Genomic DNA, 27,155 nt, shown 5'->3' on the forward strand with positions numbered 1-27,155 from the left:
CAGTGTGGGGACACACTCAGCTCAGCCAGTTAATATTACCCAGTGCGGGGACTCACTCAGCCTCAGCTCAGCCAGTTACTATTACCCAGTGCAGGGACTCACTCAGCTCAGCCAGTTACTATTACCCAGTGTGGGGACTCACTCAGCCTCAGCTCAGCCAGTTACTATTACCCAGTGCAGGGACTCACTCAGCTCAGCCACTTACTATTACCCAGTGCGGGGACTCACTCAGCCTCAGCTCAGCCAGTTACTATTACCCAGTGCGGGGACTCACTCAGCTCAGCCAGTTACTATTACCCAGTGCGGGGCTCACTCAGCCTCAGCTCAGCCAGTTACTATTACCCAGTGTGGGGACTCACTCAGCTCAGCCAGTTACTATTACCCAGTGCGGGGCTCACTCAGCCTCAGCTCAGCCAGTTACTATTACCCAGTGTGGGGACTCACTCAGCTCAGCCAGTTACTATTACCCAGTGCGGGGACTCACTCAGCTCAGCCAGTTACTATTACCCAGTGCGGGGACTCAGCCTCAGCTCAGACAGTTACTATTACCCAGTGCGGAGACTCACTCAGCCTCAGCTCAGTCAGTTACTATTACCCAGTGCGGGGACTCACTCAGCTCAGCCAGTTACTATTACCCAGTGCAGGGACTCACTCAGCCTCAGCTCAGACAGTTACTATTACCCAGTGTGGGGACTCGCTCAGCTCAGCCAGTTACTATTACCCAGTGCGGGGACTCACTCAGCCTCAGCTCAGTCAGTTACTATTACCCAGTGTGGGGACTCACTCAGCTCAGCCAGTTACTATTACCCAGTGCGGGGACTCACTCAGCTCAGCCAGTTACTATTACCCAGTGCGGGGACTCACTCAGCTCAGCCAGTTACTATTACCCAGTGCGGGGACTCACTCAGCCTCAGCTCAGACAGTTACTATTACCCAGTGTGGGGACTCACTCAGCTCAGACAGTTACTATTACCCAGTGCGGGGACTCACTCAGCCTCAGCTCAGCCAGTTACTATTACCCAGTGTGGGGACTCACTCAGCCTCAGCTCAGCCAGTTACTATTACCCAGTGCGGGGACTCACTCAGCCTCAGCTGAGCCAGTTACTATTACCCAGTGCGGGGACTCACTCAGCTCAGCCACTTACTATTACCCAGTGCGGGGACTCACTCAGCCTCAGCTCAGCCAGTTACTATTACCCAGTGTGGGGACTCAATCAGCCTCAGCTCAGACAGTTACTATTACCCAGTGCGGGGACTCACTCAGCCTCAGCTGAGCCAGTTACTATTACCCAGTGCGGGGACTCACTCAGCTCAGCCAGTTACTATTACCCAGTGCGGGGACTCACTCAGCCTCAGCTCAGACAGTTACTATTACCCAGTGCGGGGACTCACTCAGCTCAGCCAGTTACTATTACCCAGTGCGGGGACTCAGCCTCAGCTCAGACAGTTACTATTACCCAGTGCGGGGACTCACTCAGCCTCAGCTCAGCCAGTTACTATTACCCAGTGCGGGGACTCACTCAGCTCAGTCAGTTACTATTACCCAGTGCGGGGACTCACTCAGCTCAGCCAGTTACTATTACCCAGTGCGGGGACTCACTCAGCCTCAGCTCAGCCAGTTACTATTACCCAGTGCGGGGACTCACTCAGCTCAGTCAGTTACTATTACCCAGTGCGGGGACTCACTCAGCTCAGCCAGTTACTATTACCCAGTGCGGGGACTCACTCAGCCTCAGCTCAGCCAGTTACTATTACCCAGTGCGGGGACTCACTCAGCTCAGACAGTTACTATTACCCAGTGCGGGGACTCACTCAGCTCAGCCAGTTACTATTACCCAGTGCGGGGACTCACTCAGCTCAGCCAGTTACTATTACCCAGTGCGGGGACTCACTCAGCTCAGCCAGTTACTATTACCCAGTGCGGGGACTCACTCAGCTCAGCCAGTTACTATTACCCAGTGCGGGGACTCACTCAGCTCAGCCAGTTACTATTACCCAGTGCGGGGACTCACTCAGCCTCAGCTCAGCCAGTTACTATTACCCAGTGCGGGGACTCACTCAGCCTCAGCTCAGCCAGTTACCATTCTCCAGTGCGGGGACTCACTCAGCTCAGCCAATTACTATTACCCAGTGCGGGAACTCACTCAGCTCAGATAGTTACTATTACCCAGTGCGGGGCTCACTCAGCCTCAGCTCAGTCAGTTACTATTACCCAGTGGGGGACTCACTCAGCTCAGCCAGTTACTATTACCCAGTGCGGGGACTCACTCAGCTCAGCCAGTTACTATTACCCAGTGAGGGGACTCACTCAGCTCAGCCAGTTACTATTGCCCAGTGCGGTGACTCAGCCTCAGCTCAGCCAGTTACTATTGCCCAGTGCGGGGACTCTCTCAGCTCAGCCAGTTACTATTACCCAGGGTGGGGTCTCACTCAGCTCAGCCAGTTACTATTACCCAGTGCGGGAACTCACTCAGCTCAGATAGTTACTATTACCCAGTGCGGGGCTCACTCAGCCTCAGCTCAGTCAGTTACTATTACCCAGTGGGGGACTCACTCAGCTCAGCCAGTTACTATTAGCCAGTGCGGGGACTCACTCAGCTCAGCCAGTTACTATTACCCAGTGAGGGGACTCACTCAGCTCAGCCAGTTACTATTGCCCAGTGCGGTGACTCAGCCTCAGCTCAGCCAGTTACTATTGCCCAGTGCGGGGACTCTCTCAGCTCAGCCAGTTACTATTACCCAGGGTGGGGTCTCACTCAGCTCAGCCAGTTACTATTACCCAGTGCGGGGACTCACTCAGCCTCAGCTCACCCAGTTACTTTTACCCAGTGTGGGGACTCACTCAGCCTCAGCTCAGCCAGTTACTATTACCCAGTGCAGGGACTCACTCAGCTCAGCCAGTTACTATTACCCAGTGCGGGGACTCCCTCAGCCTCAGCTCAGCCAGTTACTATTACCCAGTGCGGGGACTCCCTCAGCCTCAGCTCAGCCAGTTACTATTACCCAGTGCGTGGACTCACTCAGCTCAGCCAGTTACTATTACCCAGTGCGGGGACTCCCTCAGCCTCAGCTCAGCCAGTTACTATTACATAGTGCGGGGACTCACTCAGCTCAGACAGTTACTATTACCCAGTGCGGGGACTCACTCAGCCTCAGCTCAGCCAGTTACTATTACCCAGTGCGGGGACTCACTCAGCTCAGCCAGTTACTATTACCCAGTGCGGGGACTCACTCAGCCTCAGCTCAGCCAATTACTATTACCCAGTGCGGGGACTCACTCAGCTCAGACAGTTACTATTACCCAGTTCGGGGACTCACTCAGCCTCAGCTCAGCCAGTTACTATTACCCAGTGCGGGGACTCACTCAGCTCAGCCAGTTACTATTACCCAGTGTGGGGACTCACTCAGCTCAGACAGTTACTATTACCCAGTGCGGGGACTCACAGCCTCAGCTCAGCCAGTTACTATTACCCAGTGCGGGGACTCAGCCTCAGCTCAGCCAGTTACTATTGCCCAGTGGGGGGACTCAGCCTCAGCTCTGCCAGTTACTATTACCCAGTGCGGGGACTCAGCCTCAGCTCAGCCAGTTACTATTACCCAGTGTGGGGACTCACTCAGCTCAGACAGTTACTATTACCCAGTGTGGGGACTCACTCAGCCTCAGCTCAGCCAGTTACTATTACCCAGTGCGGGGAATCAGCCTCAGCTCAGACAGTTACTATTACCCAGTGTGGGGACTCACTCAGCCTCAGCTCAGCCAGTTACTATTACCCAGTGCGAGGACTCACTCAGCTCAGCCAGTTACTATTACCCAGTGCGGGGACTCACTCAGCCTCAGCTCAGACAGTTACTATTACCCAGTGTGGGGACTCACTCAGCCTCAGCTCAGCCAGTTACTATTACCCAGTGTGGGGACTCACTCAGCCTCAGCTCAGCCAGTTACTATTACCCAGTGTGGGGACTCACTCAGCCTCAGCTCAGCCAGTTACTATTACCCAGTGCGGGGACTCACTCAGCTCAGCCAGTTACTATTACCCAGTGCGGGGACTCACTCAGCCTCAGCTCAGCCAGTTACTATTACCCAGTGCGGGGAATCAGCCTCAGCTCAGACAGTTACTATTACCCAGTGTGGGGACTCACTCAGCCTCAGCTCAGCCAGTTACTATTACCCAGTGCGAGGACTCACTCAGCTCAGCCAGTTACTATTACCCAGTGCGGGGACTCACTCAGCCTCAGCTCAGACAGTTACTATTACCCAGTGTGGGGACTCACTCAGCCTCAGCTCAGCCAGTTACTATTACCCAGTGTGGGGACTCACTCAGCCTCAGCTCAGCCAGTTACTATTACCCAGTGCGCGGACTCACTCAGCCTCAGCTCAGACAGTTACTATTACCCAGTGTGGGGACTCACTCAGCCTCAGCTCAGCCAGTTACTATTACCCAGTGTGGGGACTCACTCAGCCTCAGCTCAGCCAGTTACTATTACCCAGTGCGGGGACTCACTCAGCTCAGCCAGTTACTATTACCCAGTGTGGGGACTCACTCAGCCTCAGCTCAGCCAGTTACTATTACCCAGTGCGGGGACTCACTCAGCTCAGCCAGTTACTATTACCCAGTGTGGGGACTCACTCAGCCTCAGCTCAGACAGTTACTATTACCCAGTGCGGGGACTCACTCAGCCTCAGCTCAGCCAGTTACTATTACCCAGTGCGGGGACTCACTCAGCCTCAGCTCAGCCAGTTACTATTACCCAGTGCGGGGACTCACTCAGCCTCAGCTCAGACAGTTACTATTACCCAGTGCGGGGACTCACTCAGCCTCAGCTCAGACAGTTACTATTACCCAGTGCGGGGACTCACTCAGCCACAGCTCAGCCAGTTACTATTACCCAGTGCGGGGACTCACTCAGCCTCAGCTCAGCCAGTTACTATTACCCAGTGCGGGGACTCACTCAGCTCAGCCAGTTACTATTACCCAGTGCGGGGACTCACTCAGAGCCAGTTACTATTACCCAGTGCGGGGACTCACTCAGCCTCAGCTCAGCCAGTTACTATTACCCAGTGCGGGGACTCACTCAGCCTCAGCTCAGCCAGTTACTATTACCCAGTGTGGGGACTCACTCAGCTCAGACAGTTACTATTACCCAGTGCGGGGACTCACTCAGCCTTTGCTCAGCCAGTTACTATTACCCAGTGCGGGGACTCACTCAGCTCAGACAGTTACTATTACCCAGTGTGGGGACACACTCAGCTCAGCCAGTTAATATTACCCAGTGCGGGGACTCACTCAGCCTCAGCTCAGCCAGTTACTATTACCCAGTGCAGGGACTCACTCAGCTCAGCCAGTTACTATTACCCAGTGTGGGGAATCACTCAGCCTCAGCTCAGCCAGTTACTATTACCCAGTGCAGGGACTCACTCAGCTCAGCCACTTACTATTACCCAGTGCGGGGACTCACTCAGCCTCAGCTCAGCCAGTTACTATTACCCAGTGCGGGGACTCACTCAGCTCAGCCAGTTACTATTACCCAGTGCGGGGCTCACTCAGCCTCAGCTCAGCCAGTTACTATTACCCAGTGTGGGGACTCACTCAGCTCAGCCAGTTACTATTACCCAGTGCGGGGCTCACTCAGCCTCAGCTCAGCCAGTTACTATTACCCAGTGTGGGGACTCACTCAGCTCAGCCAGTTACTATTACCCAGTGCGGGGACTCACTCAGCTCAGCCAGTTACTATTACCCAGTGCGGGGACTCAGCCTCAGCTCAGACAGTTACTATTACCCAGTGCGGAGACTCACTCAGCCTCAGCTCAGTCAGTTACTATTACCCAGTGCGGGGACTCACTCAGCTCAGCCAGTTACTATTACCCAGTGCAGGGACTCACTCAGCCTCAGCTCAGACAGTTACTATTACCCAGTGTGGGGACTCGCTCAGCTCAGCCAGTTACTATTACCCAGTGCGGGGACTCACTCAGCCTCAGCTCAGTCAGTTACTATTACCCAGTGTGGGGACTCACTCAGCTCAGCCAGTTACTATTACCCAGTGCGGGGACTCACTCAGCTCAGCCAGTTACTATTACCCAGTGCGGGGACTCACTCAGCTCAGCCAGTTACTATTACCCAGTGCGGGGACTCACTCAGCCTCAGCTCAGACAGTTACTATTACCCAGTGTGGGGACTCACTCAGCTCAGACAGTTACTATTACCCAGTGCGGGGACTCACTCAGCCTCAGCTCAGCCAGTTACTATTACCCAGTGTGGGGACTCACTCAGCCTCAGCTCAGCCAGTTACTATTACCCAGTGCGGGGACTCACTCAGCCTCAGCTGAGCCAGTTACTATTACCCAGTGCGGGGACTCACTCAGCTCAGCCACTTACTATTACCCAGTGCGGGGACTCACTCAGCCTCAGCTCAGCCAGTTACTATTACCCAGTGTGGGGACTCAATCAGCCTCAGCTCAGACAGTTACTATTACCCAGTGCGGGGACTCACTCAGCCTCAGCTGAGCCAGTTACTATTACCCAGTGCGGGGACTCACTCAGCTCAGCCAGTTACTATTACCCAGTGCGGGGACTCACTCAGCCTCAGCTCAGACAGTTACTATTACCCAGTGCGGGGACTCACTCAGCTCAGCCAGTTACTATTACCCAGTGCGGGGACTCAGCCTCAGCTCAGACAGTTACTATTACCCAGTGCGGGGACTCACTCAGCCTCAGCTCAGCCAGTTACTATTACCCAGTGCGGGGACTCACTCAGCTCAGTCAGTTACTATTACCCAGTGCGGGGACTCACTCAGCTCAGCCAGTTACTATTACCCAGTGCGGGGACTCACTCAGCCTCAGCTCAGCCAGTTACTATTACCCAGTGCGGGGACTCACTCAGCTCAGTCAGTTACTATTACCCAGTGCGGGGACTCACTCAGCTCAGCCAGTTACTATTACCCAGTGCGGGGACTCACTCAGCCTCAGCTCAGCCAGTTACTATTACCCAGTGCGGGGACTCACTCAGCTCAGACAGTTACTATTACCCAGTGCGGGGACTCACTCAGCTCAGCCAGTTACTATTACCCAGTGCGGGGACTCACTCAGCTCAGCCAGTTACTATTACCCAGTGCGGGGACTCACTCAGCTCAGCCAGTTACTATTACCCAGTGCGGGGACTCACTCAGCTCAGCCAGTTACTATTACCCAGTGCGGGGACTCACTCAGCTCAGCCAGTTACTATTACCCAGTGCGGGGACTCACTCAGCCTCAGCTCAGCCAGTTACTATTACCCAGTGCGGGGACTCACTCAGCCTCAGCTCAGCCAGTTACCAATCTCCAGTGCGGGGACTCACTCAGCTCAGCCAATTACTATTACCCAGTGCGGGAACTCACTCAGCTCAGATAGTTACTATTACCCAGTGCGGGGCTCACTCAGCCTCAGCTCAGACAGTTACTATTACCCAGTGCGGGGACTCACTCAGCTCAGCCAGTTACTATTACCCAGTGCGGGGACTCACTCAGCTCAGCCAGTTACTATTACCCAGTGCGGGGACTCACTCAGCTCAGTCAGTTACTATTACCCAGTGGGGGACTCACTCAGCTCAGCCAGTTACTATTACCCAGTGCGGGGACTCACTCAGCTCAGCCAGTTACTATTACCCAGTGAGGGGACTCACTCAGCTCAGCCAGTTACTATTGCCCAGTGCGGTGACTCAGCCTCAGCTCAGCCAGTTACTATTGCCCAGTGCGGGGACTCTCTCAGCTCAGCCAGTTACTATTACCCAGGGTGGGGTCTCACTCAGCTCAGCCAGTTACTATTACCCAGTGCGGGGACTCACTCAGCCTCAGCTCACCCAGTTACTTTTACCCAGTGTGGGGACTCACTCAGCCTCAGCTCAGCCAGTTACTATTACCCAGTGCAGGGACTCACTCAGCTCAGCCAGTTACTATTACCCAGTGCGGGGACTCCCTCAGCCTCAGCTCAGCCAGTTACTATTACCCAGTGCGGGGACTCCCTCAGCCTCAGCTCAGCCAGTTACTATTACCCAGTGCGTGGACTCACTCAGCTCAGCCAGTTACTATTACCCAGTGCGGGGACTCCCTCAGCCTCAGCTCAGCCAGTTACTATTACATAGTGCGGGGACTCACTCAGCCCAGACAGTTACTATTACCCAGTGCGGGGACTCACTCAGCCTCAGCTCAGCCAGTTACTATTACCCAGTGCGGGGACTCACTCAGCTCAGCCAGTTACTATTACCCAGTGCGGGGACTCACTCAGCCTCAGCTCAGCCAATTACTATTACCCAGTGCGGGGACTCACTCAGCTCAGACAGTTACTATTACCCAGTTCGGGGACTCACTCAGCCTCAGCTCAGCCAGTTACTATTACCCAGTGCGGGGACTCACTCAGCTCAGCCAGTTACTATTACCCAGTGTGGGGACTCACTCAGCTCAGACAGTTACTATTACCCAGTGCGGGGACTCACAGCCTCAGCTCAGCCAGTTACTATTACCCAGTGCGGGGACTCAGCCTCAGCTCAGCCAGTTACTATTGCCCAGTGGGGGGACTCAGCCTCAGCTCTGCCAGTTACTATTACCCAGTGCGGGGACTCAGCCTCAGCTCAGCCAGTTACTATTACCCAGTGTGGGGACTCACTCAGCTCAGACAGTTACTATTACCCAGTGTGGGGACTCACTCAGCCTCAGCTCAGCCAGTTACTATTACCCAGTGCGGGGAATCAGCCTCAGCTCAGACAGTTACTATTACCCAGTGTGGGGACTCACTCAGCCTCAGCTCAGCCAGTTACTATTACCCAGTGCGAGGACTCACTCAGCTCAGCCAGTTACTATTACCCAGTGCGGGGACTCACTCAGCCTCAGCTCAGACAGTTACTATTACCCAGTGTGGGGACTCACTCAGCCTCAGCTCAGCCAGTTACTATTACCCAGTGTGGGGACTCACTCAGCCTCAGCTCAGCCAGTTACTATTACCCAGTGTGGGGACTCACTCAGCCTCAGCTCAGCCAGTTACTATTACCCAGTGCGGGGACTCACTCAGCTCAGCCAGTTACTATTACCCAGTGCGGGGACTCACTCAGCCTCAGCTCAGCCAGTTACTATTACCCAGTGCGGGGAATCAGCCTCAGCTCAGACAGTTACTATTACCCAGTGTGGGGACTCACTCAGCCTCAGCTCAGCCAGTTACTATTACCCAGTGCGAGGACTCACTCAGCTCAGCCAGTTACTATTACCCAGTGCGGGGACTCACTCAGCCTCAGCTCAGACAGTTACTATTACCCAGTGTGGGGACTCACTCAGCCTCAGCTCAGCCAGTTACTATTACCCAGTGTGGGGACTCACTCAGCCTCAGCTCAGCCAGTTACTATTACCCAGTGCGGGGACTCACTCAGCCTCAGCTCAGACAGTTACTATTACCCAGTGTGGGGACTCACTCAGCCTCAGCTCAGCCAGTTACTATTACCCAGTGTGGGGACTCACTCAGCCTCAGCTCAGCCAGTTACTATTACCCAGTGCGGGGACTCACTCAGCTCAGCCAGTTACTATTACCCAGTGTGGGGACTCACTCAGCCTCAGCTCAGCCAGTTACTATTACCCAGTGCGGGGACTCACTCAGCTCAGCCAGTTACTATTACCCAGTGTGGGGACTCACTCAGCCTCAGCTCAGACAGTTACTATTACCCAGTGCGGGGACTCACTCAGCCTCAGCTCAGCCAGTTACTATTACCCAGTGCGGGGACTCACTCAGCCTCAGCTCAGCCAGTTACTATTACCCAGTGCGGGGACTCACTCAGCCTCAGCTCAGACAGTTACTATTACCCAGTGCGGGGACTCACTCAGCCTCAGCTCAGACAGTTACTATTACCCAGTGCGGGGACTCACTCAGCCACAGCTCAGCCAGTTACTATTACCCAGTGCGGGGACTCACTCAGCCTCAGCTCAGCCAGTTACTATTACCCAGTGCGGGGACTCACTCAGCTCAGCCAGTTACTATTACCCAGTGCGGGGACTCACTCAGCTCAGCCAGTTACTATTACCCAGTGCGGGGACTCACTCAGCTCAGCCAGTTACTATTACCCAGTGCGGGGACTCACTCAGCTCAGCCAGTTACTATTACCCAGTGCGGGGACTCACTCAGCTCAGCCAGTTACTATTACCCAGTGCGGGGACTCACTCAGCCTCAGCTCAGCCAGTTACTATTACCCAGTGCGGGGACTCACTCAGCTCAGCCAGTTACTATTACCCAGTGCGGGGACTCACTCAGCTCAGCCAGTTACTATTACCCAGTGCGGGGACTCACTCAGCTCAGCCAGTTACTATTACCCAGTGCGGGGACTCACTCAGCCTCAGCTCAGCCAGTTACTATTACCCAGTGCGGGGACTCACTCAGCTCAGCCAGTTACTATTACCCAGTGCGGGGACTCACTCAGCCTCAGCTCAGCCAGTTACTATTACCCAGTGTGGGGACTCACTCAGCTCAGACAGTTACTATTACCCAGTGCGGGGACTCACTCAGCCTTTGCTCAGCCAGTTACTATTACCCAGTGCGGGGACTCACTCAGCTCAGACAGTTACTATTACCCAGTGTGGGGACACACTCAGCTCAGCCAGTTAATATTACCCAGTGCGGGGACTCACTCAGCCTCAGCTCAGCCAGTTACTATTACCCAGTGCAGGGACTCACTCAGCTCAGCCAGTTACTATTACCCAGTGTGGGGACTCACTCAGCCTCAGCTCAGCCAGTTACTATTACCCAGTGCAGCGACTCACTCAGCTCAGCCAGTTACTATTACCCAGTGTGGGGACTCACTCAGCCTCAGCTCAGCCAGTTACTATTACCCAGTGTGGGGACTCACTCAGCCTCAGCTCAGCCAGTTACTATTACCCAGTGTGGGGACTCACTCAGCCTCAGCTCAGCCAGTTACTATTACCCAGTGCAGGGACTCACTCAGCTCAGCCAGTTACTATTACCCAGTGTGGGGACTCACTCAGCCTCAGCTCAGCCAGTTACTATTACCCAGTGCAGGGACTCACTCAGCCTCAGCTCAGCCAGTTACTATTACCCAGTGCAGGGACTCACTCAGCTCAGCCAGTTACTATTACCCAGTGTGGGGACTCACTCAGCCTCAGCTCAGCCAGTTACTATTACCCAGTGCGGGGACTCCCTCAGCTCAGCCAGTTACTATTACCCAGTGCGGGGACTCAGCCTCAGCTCAGCCAGTTACTATTACCCAGTGCGGGGACTCCCTCAGCTCAGCCAGTTACTATTACCCAGTGCGGGGACTCAGCCAGTTACTATTACCCAGTGCGGGGACTCACTCAGCCTCAGCTCAGCCAGTTACTATTACCCAGTGCAGGGACTCACTCAGCTCAGCCAGTTACTATTACCCAGTGCGGGGACTCACTCAGCCTCAGCTCAGCCAGTTACTATTACCCAGTGCGGGGACTCCCTCAGCTCAGCCAGTTACTATTACCCAGTGCGGGGACTCAGCCTCAGCTCAGCCAGTTACTATTACCCAGTGTGGGGACTCACTCAGCTCAGCCAGTTACTATTACCCAGTGTGGGGACACACTCAGCCTCAGCTCAGCCAGTTACTATTACCCAGTGTGGGGACTCACTCAGCTCAGCCAGTTACTATTACCCAGTGCGGGGACTCACTCAGCTCAGCCAGTTAATATTACCCAGTGCGGGGACTCAGCCTCAGCTCAGCCAGTTACTATTACCCAGTGTGGGGACTCACTCCGCTCAGACAGTTACTATTACCCAGTGTGGGGACTCACTCAGCTCAGACAGTTACTATTACCCAGTGCGGGGACTCACTCAGCCTCAGCTCAGCCAGTTAATATTACCCAGTGCGGGGACTCAGCCTCAGCTCAGCCAGTTACTATTACCCAGTGTGGGGACTCACTCAGCTCAGACAGTTACTATTACCCAGTGCGGGGACTCACTCAGCCTCAGCTCAGCCAGTTACTATTACCCAGTGTGGGGACTCACTCAGCCTCAGCTCAGCCAGTTACTATTACCCAGTGCGGGGACTCCCTCAACTCAGCCAGTTACTATTACCCAGTGCGGGGACTCAGCCTCAGCTCAGCCAGTTACTATTACCCAGTGTGGGGACTCACTCAGCTCAGCCAGTTACTATTACCCAGTGTGGGGACACACTCAGCCTCAGCTCAGCCAGTTACTATTACCCAGTGCGGGGACTCACTCAGCTCAGACAGTTACTATTACCCAGTGCGGGGACTCACTCAGCTCAGCCAGTTACTATTACCCAGTGCGGGGACTCACTCAGCTCAGCCAGTTACTATTACCCAGTGCGGGGACTCACTCAGCTCAGCCAGTTAATATTACCCAGTGCGGGGACTCAGCCTCAGCTCAGCCAGTTACTATTACCCAGTGTGGGGACTCACTCAGCTCAGCCAGTTACTATTACCCAGTGCGGGGACTCACTCAGCTCAGACAGTTACTATTACCCAGTGCGGGGACTCACTCAGCCTCAGCTCAGCCAGTTAATATTACCCAGTGCGGGGACTCAGCCTCAGCTCAGCCAGTTACTATTACCCAGTGTGGGGACTCACTCAGCTCAGACAGTTACTATTACCCAGTGCGGGGACTCACTCAGCCTCAGCTCAGCCAGTTACTATTACCCAGTGTGGGGACTCACTCAGCCTCAGCTCAGCCAGTTACTATTACCCAGTGCGGGGACTCCCTCAACTCAGCCAGTTACTATTACCCAGTGCGGGGACTCAGCCTCAGCTCAGCCAGTTACTATTACCCAGTGTGGGGACTCACTCAGCTCAGCCAGTTACTATTACCCAGTGCGGGGACTCACTCAGCCTCAGCTCAGACAGTTACTATTACCCAGTGTGGGGACTCACTCAGCTCAGACAGTTACTATTACCCAGTGCGGGGACTCACTCAGCCTCAGCTCAGCCAGTTACTATTACCCAGTGTGGGGACTCACTCAGCCTCAGCTCAGCCAGTTACTATTACCCAGTGCGGGGACGCAGCTATACGACACTCTGAATCCGCAAGCACGTCTGTGTGCCTCAAAGGAAAGACTCGGATCGAACGCCTTCGTACAAGTGCAGTGCTTAAAAATGCACAACTGGCTGATTCCCTCCTCTGCAACCTGTATACTTGTGTGAGATGGTACAAATGTGGGCGAGTCTCTGTGTGTGTGTACAAATATCTGTGAGCATCTGTGTGTATGTGCACATGTGTGTGGGTGAATGTAGAGGCATGAGTCTATACCTGTTTCTGTGTATGTGTACCGGTTTTTGTTTCTGTTAGTGTGTGTATCTGTGAGAATGAGAAACTTTGTGTACCGATTAGTGTGTTTGTGCAAGAGAGAGAGAAGCTGTGTACTTGTTAGTGTGTGAGAGACAGAGACTCTGTGTACGTTAGTGTATGTGTGAGAATGAGAGAGACTCTGTGTACCTGTTAGTGTGTGTGTGTGTGAGATAGACTCTGTGAGCCTGTTGGTGTATGAGTGAGTGTGAGTGTGAGTGTGTGTGTGTGTGTGTGTGTGAGAGAGACAGAGAGAGAGAGATTCTGTGTACCCATTAGTGTTTGTGTGAGAGAGAGAAATTCTGTGTACCTGTTAGTGTGTATTTGTGTCTGAGAGAGATACTGTGTATCTGTACGTGTGCATGAGAGAGAGATTCTGTGCACCTGTCAGTGTGTGCCCACACACTGCCCAAAAGGTATCACCCCATCGATCTCCCCCTCAGCCTGGGTATTCATTACCCCTATTGATCTGCCCCCCTCCCTAGGTATTCATCACCCCATCAATCTGCCCCCCCAGCCTGGGTATTCATTGCCCCTATTGATCTGCCCTCTCCCTGGGTATTCATTACCCCCATCAAACTGCTCCCTTTCAATGGGTATTCATTACCTCATCAATCTGCCCCTCACCCTACCCTGGTTATTCTGTACCCCTATTGATCTGCACCCTCTCCCAGGGTATTTCACACCCCATCGATCTGCCCCTCTCCCAGGGTATTTCACACCCCATCGATCTGCCCCTCTCCCTGGGTATTTCATACCTCCATTGATCTGCCCCTCTCCCAGGGTATTTCACACCCCATCGATCTGCCCCTCTCCCAGGGTATTTCACACCCCATCGATCTGCCCCTCTCCCTGGGTATTTCATATCTCCATTGATCTGCCCCTCTCTGTGGGTATTCATTACCCCCATCAATCTCTCCCTTCTCCCTGGGTATTCTGTACCTTATTTATCTGCCCCCTCACCCTGGTATTCCATACCCCCATCGATCTGCCCCCACTCCCTGGGTATTCCTCACCCCAGCCTTTCTCACTTCATTTCTCCCAATAAATTTTGATGCCCCATGACACATCCCATTCAAGCCCCTTAACTGCCCCAGCCTGTTTGATCATCCACAACCACCAAAGGGAATACGAACTTCTGAGTGTCAACCAAGCGTCCATGGGGAATTTGATTGCAGCGTGAGATCCCAGGGGAGGGTTGCACAGCCTCACACAGTGTGCAGAGATGAGCGCTCTGTCAAACGCACAAGAGGAACATGGGGCAGCCACGTGCCCCTCAATCTTCCATCACCCCTACTGCCCTCCTGTGCTTACTTGACAGGCCTGGTTTGCACTCCCCCCTCCCCTGCCCATGAAGTAAATTTCTGGGGCTAATGTTAGCAGCGGAGCTGTGAAATAATCTCCCGGGCAATTGTCCAAATCCCAGTGTTAAGCTCTCCAAAGTAAAACCTTACAGTGATATACTGAGGCACTTTGGTGCATCATTAAGGATGCGTTTTGACCAATTACCAGCACAGTACTGCACAGAAACTACTGCAGTGGGAGCACGCAATGTCACTACACACTCTCATTCCCAGTGCAGCTGGGAGAGAAAATTCCTTCATTCCAGATTCTGATAGACCACTTTTGTTGGGATGTTACGCTATTCCTGAAAGAGTTTAGTTGCAAACACGGAGATGCATCTGTGAGATCATCCCATCACACACTCCCGGGGTCAGACACAGAGTGAAACTCCCTCTACACCGTCCCATCTCACACTCCCTCCACACCGTCCCATCACACACTCCCGGGGTCAGACACAGAGTGAAACTCCCTCTACACCGTCCCATCTCACACTCCCTCCACACCGTCCCATCACACACTCCCGGGGTCAGACACAGAGTGAAACTCCCTCCACACCGTCCCATCACACACTCCCGGGGTCAGACACTGAGTGAAACTCCCTCCACACAGTCCCATCACACACTCCCGGGGTCAGACACAGAGTGAAACTCACTCTACACCGTCCCATCACACACTCCCATGTCAGACACAGAGTGAAACTCCCTCCACACCGTCCCATCACACACTCCCGGGGTCAGACACAGAGTGAAACTCCCTCCACACCGTCCCATCACACACTTCCATGTCAGACACAGAGTGAAACTCCCCCCACACCGTCCCATCACACACTCCCGGGGTCAGACACAGAGTGAATCTCCCTCTACACCGTCCCATCACACACTCCCATGTCAGACACAGAGTGAAACTCCCTCCACACCGTCCCATCACACACTCCCGGGGTCAGACACAGAGTGAAACTCCCTCCACACCGTCCCATCACACACTCCCGGGGTCAGACACAGAGTGAAACTCCCTCCACACTGTCCCATCACACACTTCCATGTCAGACACAGAGTGAAACTCCCCCCACACCGTCCCATCACACACTCCCGGGGTCAGACACAGAGTGAAGCTTCCCTCCACACCGTCCCGTCACACACTCCTGGGGTCAGACACAGAGTGAAGCTCCCTCTACACCGTCCCATCACACACTCCCGGGGTCAGACACAGAGTGAAGCTTCCCTCCACACCATCCCGTCACACACTCCCGGGGTCAGACACAGAGTGAAGCTCCCTCTACACCGTCCCATCACACACTCCCGGGGTCAGACACAGAGTGAAACTCCCTCTACACCGTCCTGTCACACACTCCCGGGGTCAGACACAGAGTGAAGCTTCCCTCCACACCGTCCCGTCACACACTCCCGGGGTCAGACACAGAGTGAAGCTCCCTCTACACCGTCCCATCACACACTCCCGGGGTCAGACACAGAGTGAATCTCCCTCCACACCGTCCCATCACACACTCCCGGGGTCAGACACAGAGTGAAGCTCCCTGTGAACTGTCCCATCACACTGCTGGGGTCAGAAAGAAAGTGAAGCTCCCTCTACACTGTCACATCACACACTTTGATGGTGGTGTACGGTATGGTTTCACAAGCAATTTTCCTAAACAAAAGTTCACAGTTCAAAGTAAATTTTATTACCAGTGTAGACGTATGTCACCACAAACATCCTGAGATTCATTTTCCTGTGGACATACTCAGCAAATCTATAGAATCGTAAGTCTAACAGGATCAATGAAAGATCAACCAGAATGCAGAAGATAACAAACTGTGCAGATGCAAATATAAAGAAACAGCAATAAATAACAAGATCAGGAGATAATGAGCTAACGTGTCCTTAAAGTGAGATCATTGGTTGTGGGAACATCTCAATGGATGGGCAAGTGAGTGTAGTTGTCCCATTTCATTCAAGAGCCTGATGGTGGATAGATAGAAACTGTTCTTGAATCTGTTGGTGCAAGTCCGGAGGTGCCTTCTTTCTGATGGCAACAGCAAGAAGAGATCGTGACCTAGGTGGTGAGACTCTCTGAAGATGGATGCTGCTTTCCTATGTCAGTGTTTCATGTAGATGTGCTCAATGGTTGGAAGGGCTTTACCCATGATGTACTGGGCCAAATCCACTATCTTTTGTCAGATTTTCCATTCAAAGGCATTGATGTTCCCATACCTGGCCCAACCAAGAGCGATATCTTGTGGCAATATGCTTGGCTTGTTGGTTTGTTCTTGCACTATCATTGTGTGGAATTCTCTTAATTTGTGATTGGATGCATTATATGTATCTTGCAGTGTGATTGGCCCTTGTATTTTCAATTTGTATTATCATTGGACAGATTATTGCTGTCTTATTTGGCATATTCTTGATCTTTGATTTAATTCATTATTCTTGTTTCTGTGATTATTAGTTTGTAAACGACCGATCATATTTACCTCTGCACTATTATTAGCTGCGTTGTTTGCTTCTTCCATTATGATTGGTCAGTTTATGTCTTTCCAGCAATGTGATTGGAGGGTTGGCTTTCTCTGCAGCATGTGATTGAACAGATTTATGGTTTGCTGGCAACGTGATTGGCTAGCTAGACTGCTTGGCGATGGTGATTGGGCAGGTGTTTCATTACTCCTGCATGGTAATTGGGCAGCTTCCAGTAGCATGTTCTCCTATGGTGGCTCAGTTGGAGGGAATCAGTCTGCAAGACATGATTGGCTCTTTCCAACTCCGATCTCCACCAGACAGAATGCAGAGAGGGGGAGAAAAGCACAGATCAAAGCATCAAGATAAAAGAGATTCTGCAGATGTTGAGCAACATGTACTATATGCTGGAGGAACTCAGCAGGTCGGGCAGTATCCATGGAGAGGGGTTTTGGGCCAAGAACCTTACAAGAACTGGAAAGGAAGGGGGGAAGAAGGTGGTGGGTGGGGAAGGAGTACAAGCTGGCAGCTGATAGGTGAGACGAGGTGAGGGTAAGGTGGGTTGGTGGCTGGAGGTGAAGTAAAAAGCTGGGAGGTGATAGGTGGAAGAAGAAATGGGCTCAAGAAGAAGGAATCCAATAGGAGAGGAGAGTAAACCATGGGAGAAAGGAAAGGAGTGGCACCAGAAGATGGTGATGGGCATCTGAGGAGAAGAGAAGGGGTGAGAGGAATACCACTGGGAAGTGGAAAAAGAGAGAAGAGGGGATGGGGGGGAGAAATTACAGGAAGTTCAAGAAATTGATGTTTATGCCGTCAGGGTGGCGGCCACACAGACGGAATAATGAGGTATTGCTCCTCCAACTTGAGTTTGGCCTCATCATGGCAGTAGAGGAGGTCACAGACAGACATGTTGAAATGGGAATGGGAAGTCAAATTGAAATGGGCAGCCACCAAGAGATCTTGCCTGTTGTGACGGATGAAGTGAAGGTGTTCTGCCTCAACACACCTTCCCGCTCACCTGGTCTCCTCTCCTTGTTTTTCAAGTTCAAGTTTACTGTCATCTGACTGTACACACACGGCACTGTGCAGAAGTTTCATGACGTATGTGAGTGATGTTAAACCTGATTCTGATACGGGTCTCTATTGTGGACTGAGAGTGGGAAGGGGGCAGGGAGAGGGGGAATCATGGTTGGGAAGAGGGGAAGGGAGCGGGAAGCACCAGAGAGACATTCTGTAATGATCAATAAACCAATTGTTTGAAATCAAATGACCTTGCCTGGTGTCTCAGGGCTGAGTGTGTTTGTACCCGTGCCAACCCCTGCCCTGGCACTCCTTCTCTGCCATCTGCCCCACACACCTCCACTCTCCCCATTCCCAAATCCTTTGCTCCCGCCAGAATTATAAACTCACTCTCTGCTCCATGTTGACAAATACAGTACTGTGCAAAAGTCTTAGGCACCCTAGCTACATACTCTGTATGTGCCTAAGTCTCTTGCACTGTTCTGCATGTACAACCAAAGGAAACAACATCCCTCCGGACCACTGTGCACCCACACACTGTATATCACACACAGCACATAAACCAAAATATTATACTATAAATAAATGTCGTAAAGCACAGCACAGGTAAACAGTAAACAGCTCGCTGTCCTGGTGACGAGACCTCGGTGGTGACAAGGTATTCATTAGTCTCACAGCTTGAGGGAAGAAGCTGTTACCCAGTCTGGCAGTGCTAGTCCTGATGCTCCTGTACCTCCTCCTTGACGGCAGAGGGTCAAAGAGATTGTGGGGTGGGTGGTCGGGATCTCCAACAGTGTTTTGGGTCCTTCGGCTGCGACGTTCCCAGTAAATGTCACAGATGGGGGTGGGATTGAGGGAGACCCCAGGGATCCTCTGGGCAGCCTTCACTGTCCTCTGTAGGGTCCCGTGGCCCAATGTTTTGCAGCTTCCGTACAGACTTGAATGTTCCAGAAGATCTCTCAGCCCCAGCGTCCCAGGGATTCAAGGGAGGACATTGCCGAGGTGGTGGGGTGTATAAGCAATGCAGGAAGTTATGGAGACAGGGAGGGACCATCCGGGGTGACAGAGAGGGGTGTAGGGGCCAAAGGGGATTACAGGAGATGGGGAGAGTGGCAGGATCACAGAGATGGAGAAGCAGGGCATCACAGAGAAATGGGGGGAATAGGGGTGAAGAGGTTACAGAGATGGACAAGGGTGTAGGGGCAGTGGAGGTTCCAGAGTCAGCGAGGGGTGCAGGGATGGGGACTGGAGAGTTTTACAGAGGTTACAGAGATGGACAAGGGTGTAGGGGCAGTGGAGGTTCCAGAGTCAGCGAGGGGTGCAGGGATGGGGACTGGAGAGGTTACAGAGAGGTGGAGGGCTGGAGAGCGTTTACCCGCTGGAGGCGGGGAGGGGTTTACAGGGATTGGGAAGGTTATAGGGGCTGGAGAAAGTTACAGCTACATGGAGGGGTGTAGGGTGGGGGGGTTACGCTGGGTGTATATCAGAGACGGTTACAGAGATGGGGAGGGGTGTAGGGGCCAGAGGGGGTTACAGAGACGGGGAGGGGGTTACAGAGATGGGGAGGGAGTTACAGAGACAGGGAGGGGTGTAGGAGCTGGAGGGGATTATAGAGACAGGGAGGGGTGTTGGGGCTGGAGGGGGTTGTAGAGAAGGGGAGGGATGTAGGGGCGAGAGAGGGTTACAGAGATGGGGAGATCTGTAGGGGCCGGAGGGGGTTACAGAGATCGGGAGGGGTGTAGGGGCTGGAGGAGGGAAAGGGATCACAAAGATGGAAACTGTTCAACGAACATGGAGGGGTCTCCAAAAGGGAGTGAGGATTGTGAATTTGGGGTAGAGCGCTTCTGGGGTGGGGTAGCCACACTTGGGGAGTGAGGGGTGGGCAGAGGAGTTTGGGTTTACGCAGCGGAGCCCACTGGATTTGGAATGGAGAGCAATAATGTCTGTCCTTTTCCTACACTTCGTGAGGCGGTCAGTAACACACACTCTCCAAACAGCAACTAAAAATATGAATCCGGTTTGGAGAGCTGTGTTGACAACTCTGTGCCTCCAGGTGTGAAGGCTTTCCTGTGGATACAGTCTCCTCCCAAAATAGACCCTCGCCTCCCCAACCCCCTCCCCACTCTGATTAAATCTGCTACCTCCTGCAGTCCCCGCGGCTCCCACACACACACACGCTATAAAAACCCTCGTCACATGCCAGCATCTTGCTGTTTCTGCCGAGTGTGTGTGAGCGAGCGAGAGAGCCCGTGTGTGTGTGTGAGAGAGAGTGAGAGAAAGGCTGTGTGTGACAAAGAGAGAGAGCCCGTGTGTGTGAGAGAGAGAGAGAGTGAGAGAAAGGCTGTGTGTGAGAGAGAAGAGAGCCCGTGTGTGTGTGTGAGTGAGAGAGAGAGTGAGAGAAAGGCTGTGTGACAAAGAGAGAGCCCCTGTGTGTGTGTGAGAGAGAGAGAGAGAGAGAAAGAAAGGCTGTGTGTGACAGAGAAAGACAGAGAGCCCGTGTGTGTGTGCGTGTGTGTGTGTGTGTGTGAGAGAGAGAGAGAGCCCGTGTGTGTGAGAGAGAGAAGAGAGCCCGTGTGTGTGTGTGAGAGAGAGAGAGAGCCCCTGTGTCTGTGTGTGTGTGAAAGAGTGAGAGAAAGGCTGTGTGACAGAGAAAGACAGAGCCCGTGTGTGTGTGTGTGTGTGTGTGTGAGAGAGCGAGAGAGAGAGCCCGTGTGTGTGTGTGAGAGAGCGAGAGAGAGAGCCCGTGTGTGTGTGTGTGTGTGTGTGTGAGAGAGAGCGAGAGAGAGAGCCCGTGTTTGTGTGTGTGTGAAAGAGTGAGAGAAAGGCTGTGTGAGAGAGAGCGAGAGAGAGCCCGTGTGTGTGTGTGTGTGTGTGTGTGTGTGTGTGTGTGTGTGTGTGTGTGTGTGTGAGAGAGAGAGAAGGAGCAAGCCCCTGTGTCTGTGTGTGTGTGTGAAAGAGAGAGCTCCTGTGTGTGTGTGTGAGAGAGAGAGAGCTCCTGTGTGTGTGTGTGTGAGAGAGAGCTCGAGCTCCTGTGTCTGTGTGTGTGTGTGTGAAAGAGAGAGCTCCTGTGTGTGTGTGTGTGAGAGAGAGAGAGAGCTCCTGTGTGTGTGTGTGAGAGAGAGAGAGCGAGCCCCTGTGTCTGTGTGTGTGTGTGTGTGTGTGTGAAAGAGAGAGCTCCTGTGTGTGTGCGAGAGAGAGAGAGAGCTCCTGTGTGTGTGTGAGAGAGAGAGAGAGCTCCTGTGTGTGTGTGAAAGAGAGAGCTCCTGTGTGTGTGTGTGAGAGAGAGAGAGAGAGAGCGAGCCCGTGTCTGTGTGTGTGTGTGTGTGTGAAAGAGAGAGCTCCTGTGTGTGTGTGTGTGAGAGAGAGAGAGCTCCTGTGTGTGTGTGTGTGTGTGAGAGAGAGAGAGCTCCTGTGTGTGTGAGAGAGAGCGAGCCCCTGTGTCTGTGTGTGTGTGTCTGTGTGAGAGAGAGAAAGCCCCTATATGTGTGTGTGTGTGTGAGAGAGAGAGAGAAAGAGCCTCTGTGTCTGTGTGAGAGTCCATGTATGTGTTTTGTGTGAGCAAGGGAGCCCCTGTGTGTGTGCATGAGAGAGAGAGTCTGTGTGTGTGTGTGTGTGTGTGTGTGAGAGAGAGAGTCCATCTGTATGTCCGTGTTTGTGTGTGTATGAGAAAGAGAGCCCCTGTGTGTGAGGCCCTTGTGCGTGTGTGAGAGAGAGAGAGAGAGATCCTGTCTGTGTGTGTATGTGTGTGTGAGAGAGAGAGAGAGAGATCCTGTCTGTGTGTGTATGTGTGTGTGTGAGAGAGAGAGAGAGAGAGATCCTGTCTGTGTGTGTGAGAGAGAGAGAGCCCAGTGTGTGTGTGAGAGTCCATCTGTGTGTGTTTATGTTTGCATGTGTATGAGAAAGAGAGCCCTGTGTGTGAGCCCCTTGTGCATGTGGTGTGTGTGTGTGAGAGAGAGAGCCCCTGTGTGTGAGAGAGCCCTAGTGCGCGGAGAAAGAGAGACTGTGTGTAAGAAAGAGAGCCCCGTGTGTGTGAGACAGAGAGAGTGTCCGTCTGTGTGTGTCTGTGTTTGTGTGTGTATGAGAAAGAGAGCCCCCGTGTTTATTTGTAGAGTCTTGTATGTGTGTGTGAGTGAATCTCTGTCCTTCCTGCCCGGAGCTCCCTCTCATTGTCCTTCCTGCAACACGGCACTCCCTCTTCACCACCAACCCGCCCCTCACCCCCACATCTCCACCAAGAGGTGTGGCTGTCCCTCCTCCCCGTCACCCATCTCACTGCACACGAGAGATTCTGTGGATGCTGGAAATCCAGAGCAACACACACGTAATGATGAAGGTACTCAGCAGGTCAGGCAGCATCAATGGAGGAGAACAGATAGTCGATGTTTCAGGCCGAGGACTAGAGAGGATGAGAGAAGTTTCCTGAGAGGGGAAGCTGTTAGTCATGGGAAAGTTTTAGTTATAAGTGTGGCCAGCTGTAAGGGGCGGGTTCGCAAACCTGTTCTATAAAGAGCATCAGGCCTGCCAAGTCCCGCTGCCTCGTACACTAATTACACACAGTAGCAGGCTGGCCCCCCGCAGGACCAGTGTCCAAGACCCACACCCCTGTTGAGATATTGAGAACTGCAAGAAGTAGAGCCAGAACAATGGCTCGACTGCACCTCCGCATACAATAAAATTGAACGCTACAACACAGTACAGGCCCACAATGCTACGCCGACCTTTTAACCTGCTCTATGATCAATGTAACCCTCCCCTCCCACATAGCCCTCCATTTTTCTATCATCCAAGTGCCTACCTCAGAGTTCCTTCAATGTCCCTAATGTACCTACAGGAAAGCTGTCAATTTACGAGATTGAAAAATTTGCAAGGATTTTGTCGAGACAGAAGGACCCGAGTTAGAAGGGAAGATTGAATCGGACAGAACTTGATAACTGGAAGATGGAAGACTGAGGGGAGACTTGATAGAGGTATGCAAAATTATTGAGTGGCGAGGTGGAGATGCATCCCTACCAAAGGAGGTGTAAGGCGCTCCTTCCCTCCGCTAGCCTGCAGGTCACCCTTGGGCAAGGTGTAGCACCTGCTTATCCCCCCCGATCAGGGTCATGTGAAGCCATGGGAGCAGATGGTGAGTGGCCGTATTAGTAGCCGGTGTAGATCACAAGTGTCGGTTATGCACTGACGCCAGGCAGACAACCTCTGAAGAGTATTGATAATGTCTGAGGGTCACCCGTCTTGTGAAGAAGGCAATGGCAAACGACTTCTGTGGAAAAATTTGCCATGAACAATCATGGCCATGAGACCATGATCGTCCATGTCATGCAATAGGGCTCATAATGATTTTGATAACCTAATTATGAGGGGTACAGATAGGGTAAATGCAAGCAGACTTTTATCGACTGACGTTGGGTGAGATGAGATCTAGAACTCATGAGTTAAGGGTGAAAGGTGAAACACAACGGGAAACTTCTTCACTCAGTCATGAGAGTGTGGAACAAGCTGGCAGCACAATAGAAACATAGACATAAAAAACATAGAAACCCTACAGCACAATACAGGCCCTTCGGCCCACAAATCTGTGCCAAACGTGTCCCTACCTTAGAAATTACTAGGCTTACCCGTAGCCCTCTATTTTTCTAAGCTCCATGTAACTATCCAAAAGTCTCTTAAAAGACCCTATCATATCTGCCTCCACCACCGTTGTCGGCAGCTCATTCCACACACTCACCACTCTCTGAGAAAAAAAACTTACCCCTGACATCTCCTCTGTACCTACTCCCCAGCACCTTAAACCTGTGTCCTCTTGTGGCAACCATTTCAGCCCCGGGAAATAGCCTCTGACTATCCACACGATCAATACCTCTCATCATCTTATACACCTCTATCAGGTCACCTCTCATCCTCCGTCACCCCAAGGAGAAAAGGCCGAGTTCACTCAACCTATTCTCATAAGGCATGCTCCCCAATCCAGGCAACATCCTTGTAAATCTCTTTCTATGGCTTCCACGTCCTTCCTGTAGTGAGGCGACCAGAACTGAGCAGGTTCTCCAAGTGGGGTCTGACCAGGGTCCTATATAGCTGAAACATTACTTCTCGGCTCCTAAATTCAATTCCACAATTGATGAAGGCCAATACACCATATGCCTTCTTAACCGCAGAGTCAACTTGTGCAGCTGCTTTGAGTGTCCTATGGACTCGGACCACAAGATCCCCCTGATCCTCCACACTGCCAAGAGTCTTACCATTAATACTATATTCTGCCATCATATTTGACCTACCAAAATGAACCACTTCACACTTATCTGGGTTGAACTCCATCTGCCACTTCTCAGTCCAGTTTTGCATCCTATCAATGTCCCACTGTAACCTCTGACAGCCCTCCACACTATCCACAATACCCCCAACCTTTGTGTCATCAGCAAACTTACTAACCCATCCCTCCACTTCCTCATCCAGGTCTTTTATAAAAATCACGAAGAGCAAGGGTCCTAGAACAGATCCCTGGGGCACACCACTGGTGACTGACCTCCATGCAGAATATGATCCGTCTCCAACCACTCTTTGCCTTCTGTGGGCAAGCCAGTTCTGGATCCACAAAGCAATGTCCCCATAGGGGACATTGCTTTGTGGATCCAGAACTGGCTTGCCCACAGAAAGCAAAGAGTGGTTGGAGATGAGTCATAATATAATGAGATTTTGACTATGATAGATGTGATTTTGAATTCAATGTTTAAGAGAAGTTTGGATAGGTACATGGATAGGAAGGGAAAAGAGGGCTATGGTCTGGGTGCAGGTCAGTGGGACTAGTCAGTTTAAATGGATTGGCACGGACTGGATGGGCCAAAGGGCCTGTTTTTGTGCTGTACTTTTCTATGACTCTATGATTCTATCTATCTCCCTGGCAGTGCATTCCACACATCCACTAGCCTGTGTTAAAAAAAAACCCACCTCTGATATCCCCCCTATACTTTCCAACAATCACCTTAAAATTACTATCAGAAAGGTGGTACAGGAACCTCAAGGCACACACTCAATGTTTTCGGAACAGCTTCTTCCCCTCTACCATCAGATTTCTGAACGGACACAACCCATGACCACTACTTTTGTCCTGCTGAAGGGTCTCGGCTTGAAACGTCGGCGGTACTCTTTTCCACAGATGCTGCCTGGCCTGTCGAGTTTCTCCAGCGCTTTGTCAGTGCTGCTCACTGTTCTTGATCTCTTTTTACTTTATTTATTGTTTTATTTCTTATTGAAATGTATAGTACTTTTAATGCATTGCACTGTATTCCTGCCGCAAGATAACAAATTTCACGAAATATGTCAGTGATGTTAAACCTGATTCTGATTCTTAAAATTATGCCCCTCCCCTGCGTATTCACCATTTCCGCCCTGGGAAAAGTCTCAGGCTGTCCACCCTATCTATGCCTCTTATCATCTTGTACACCTCTGTCAAGTCACCTCTCACCTTCCTTCACTCCAAAGAGAAAAGCCCGAGTTCACTCAACCTTTCCTCATGCTCTATAATCCAGGCAGCTTCCAGCTAATCTCCTCTGTGCGCTCTCTAAAGCTTCCACATCCTTCCTATAATGAGGCGACCGGAATTGACCAGAGTACTCCAAGTGTGATCTGACCAGGGTTTTGTAGAGCGAGGGAGTTGTACAGACAGGGAGCAGTGTAGGGGCCAGAGGGGGTTATAGATATAGGGAAGGGTGTAGGGGCTGGAGGGGATTCCAGAGACGGGGAGGGGTGTAGGGGCTGGAAGAAGTTACAGAGACGGTGAGAGGTGTAGGGACAAGAAGGCTTCACAGAGATGGAGAGGGGTGTTGGGACCAGAGAGGGGGTTATAGAGACTGGGAGAAGGGTAGGGGACAGAGGGGGCTACAAAGGTAGGGAGGGGTGTAGTGACCAGAGGGGTTTACAGAAATGGGAAGGTGTGTAGGGGCCAGAGGGGTTACAGATATGGGAGTGTAGGGACCAGAGGGGGTTATAGAGATAGGGAGGGGTGTAGGGACCAGAGGAGTTCTCAGAGATGGCAGGGAGGGGCATATCACCCAGAGTTTGTGGGTGCTCATGGAGATGGTGAGGGGTATCAGAAGGGAAGGGGTCACAGATACATGGAGGGAGGTGTGGGTTGGAGGGGGTTACAGGAGTGTATGGGAGGAGAGGTTTACAGAGATAGGGAGTTGAATTAGAAGGGTGGGGTTTACAGGGATAGGGAGGGGTGAAGTGGCTGGTGGAAGTTACAGAGATAGGGGTGATGGGGTGAGAGAGTTAGGGAGTGGGTCCCAGATGTTGTGCCAAACACAGCTGATGCTTTCCACTAGACCTGCCACCACCCTGAGACAGTTAATTTCTCTGTGTTTTCTGTCTCTCCTGTGAGACTCTCCTTCTCCTTCTGGTACAGGTCAGCCGGCTCTGGCACAGCCCCCGACCCCACAGGGGGGACAGGAAGGAGATGTTCCTCTGTTCCATGTGCCAGCACCCACTGGCTTTGGCAGGTTCAGCATCTGAGCAGGGAGCTACCTGCCTGAACCAGCAGGCCGGTCCATCTGTCCCTGCGTCCTGTATTCACTTTGGAAGGTCGAATCTGCAGACACAATACAGGGTTAACGGCAGGACTCTTAGCAGTGTAGAGGAACTGAGGGATCCTGGGGATCCACGTCCACAGATCCCTCAAGGCTGCCGCACAAATTGACAGGGTGGTGAAGGGAGAGTATGGAGTGCTGGCCTTTATTAGTCAGGGGCTGAGTTCAAGAACCTTGAGGTAACATTGCAGCTCTAGAAAACCCTGGTCAGGCCACACTTGGAGTATTGAATTCAGTTCTGGTCACCTCATTATAAGAAGGATGTGGAAGCTCTAGAGAGGGTGCAGAGGAGATTTACCAGGATGCTGCCTGGATTAGAGAGCATGTCATATGAAGTGGCTGAGCAAGCTAGCAGAGAAGGAGGTGTACAATATGATAAGAGACATAGATTGAGTGGACGGCCAGAGACTTTTACCCAAGGCGGAAATGGCTAATATGAGGGGAGCATAATCTAAGGAGACTGGTGGA

The sequence above is a fragment of the Hemitrygon akajei genome, chromosome 24 (genome assembly GCF_048418815.1).
Source record: "Hemitrygon akajei chromosome 24, sHemAka1.3, whole genome shotgun sequence".
In the NCBI taxonomy this organism is placed as follows: Eukaryota; Metazoa; Chordata; class Chondrichthyes; order Myliobatiformes; family Dasyatidae; genus Hemitrygon; species Hemitrygon akajei.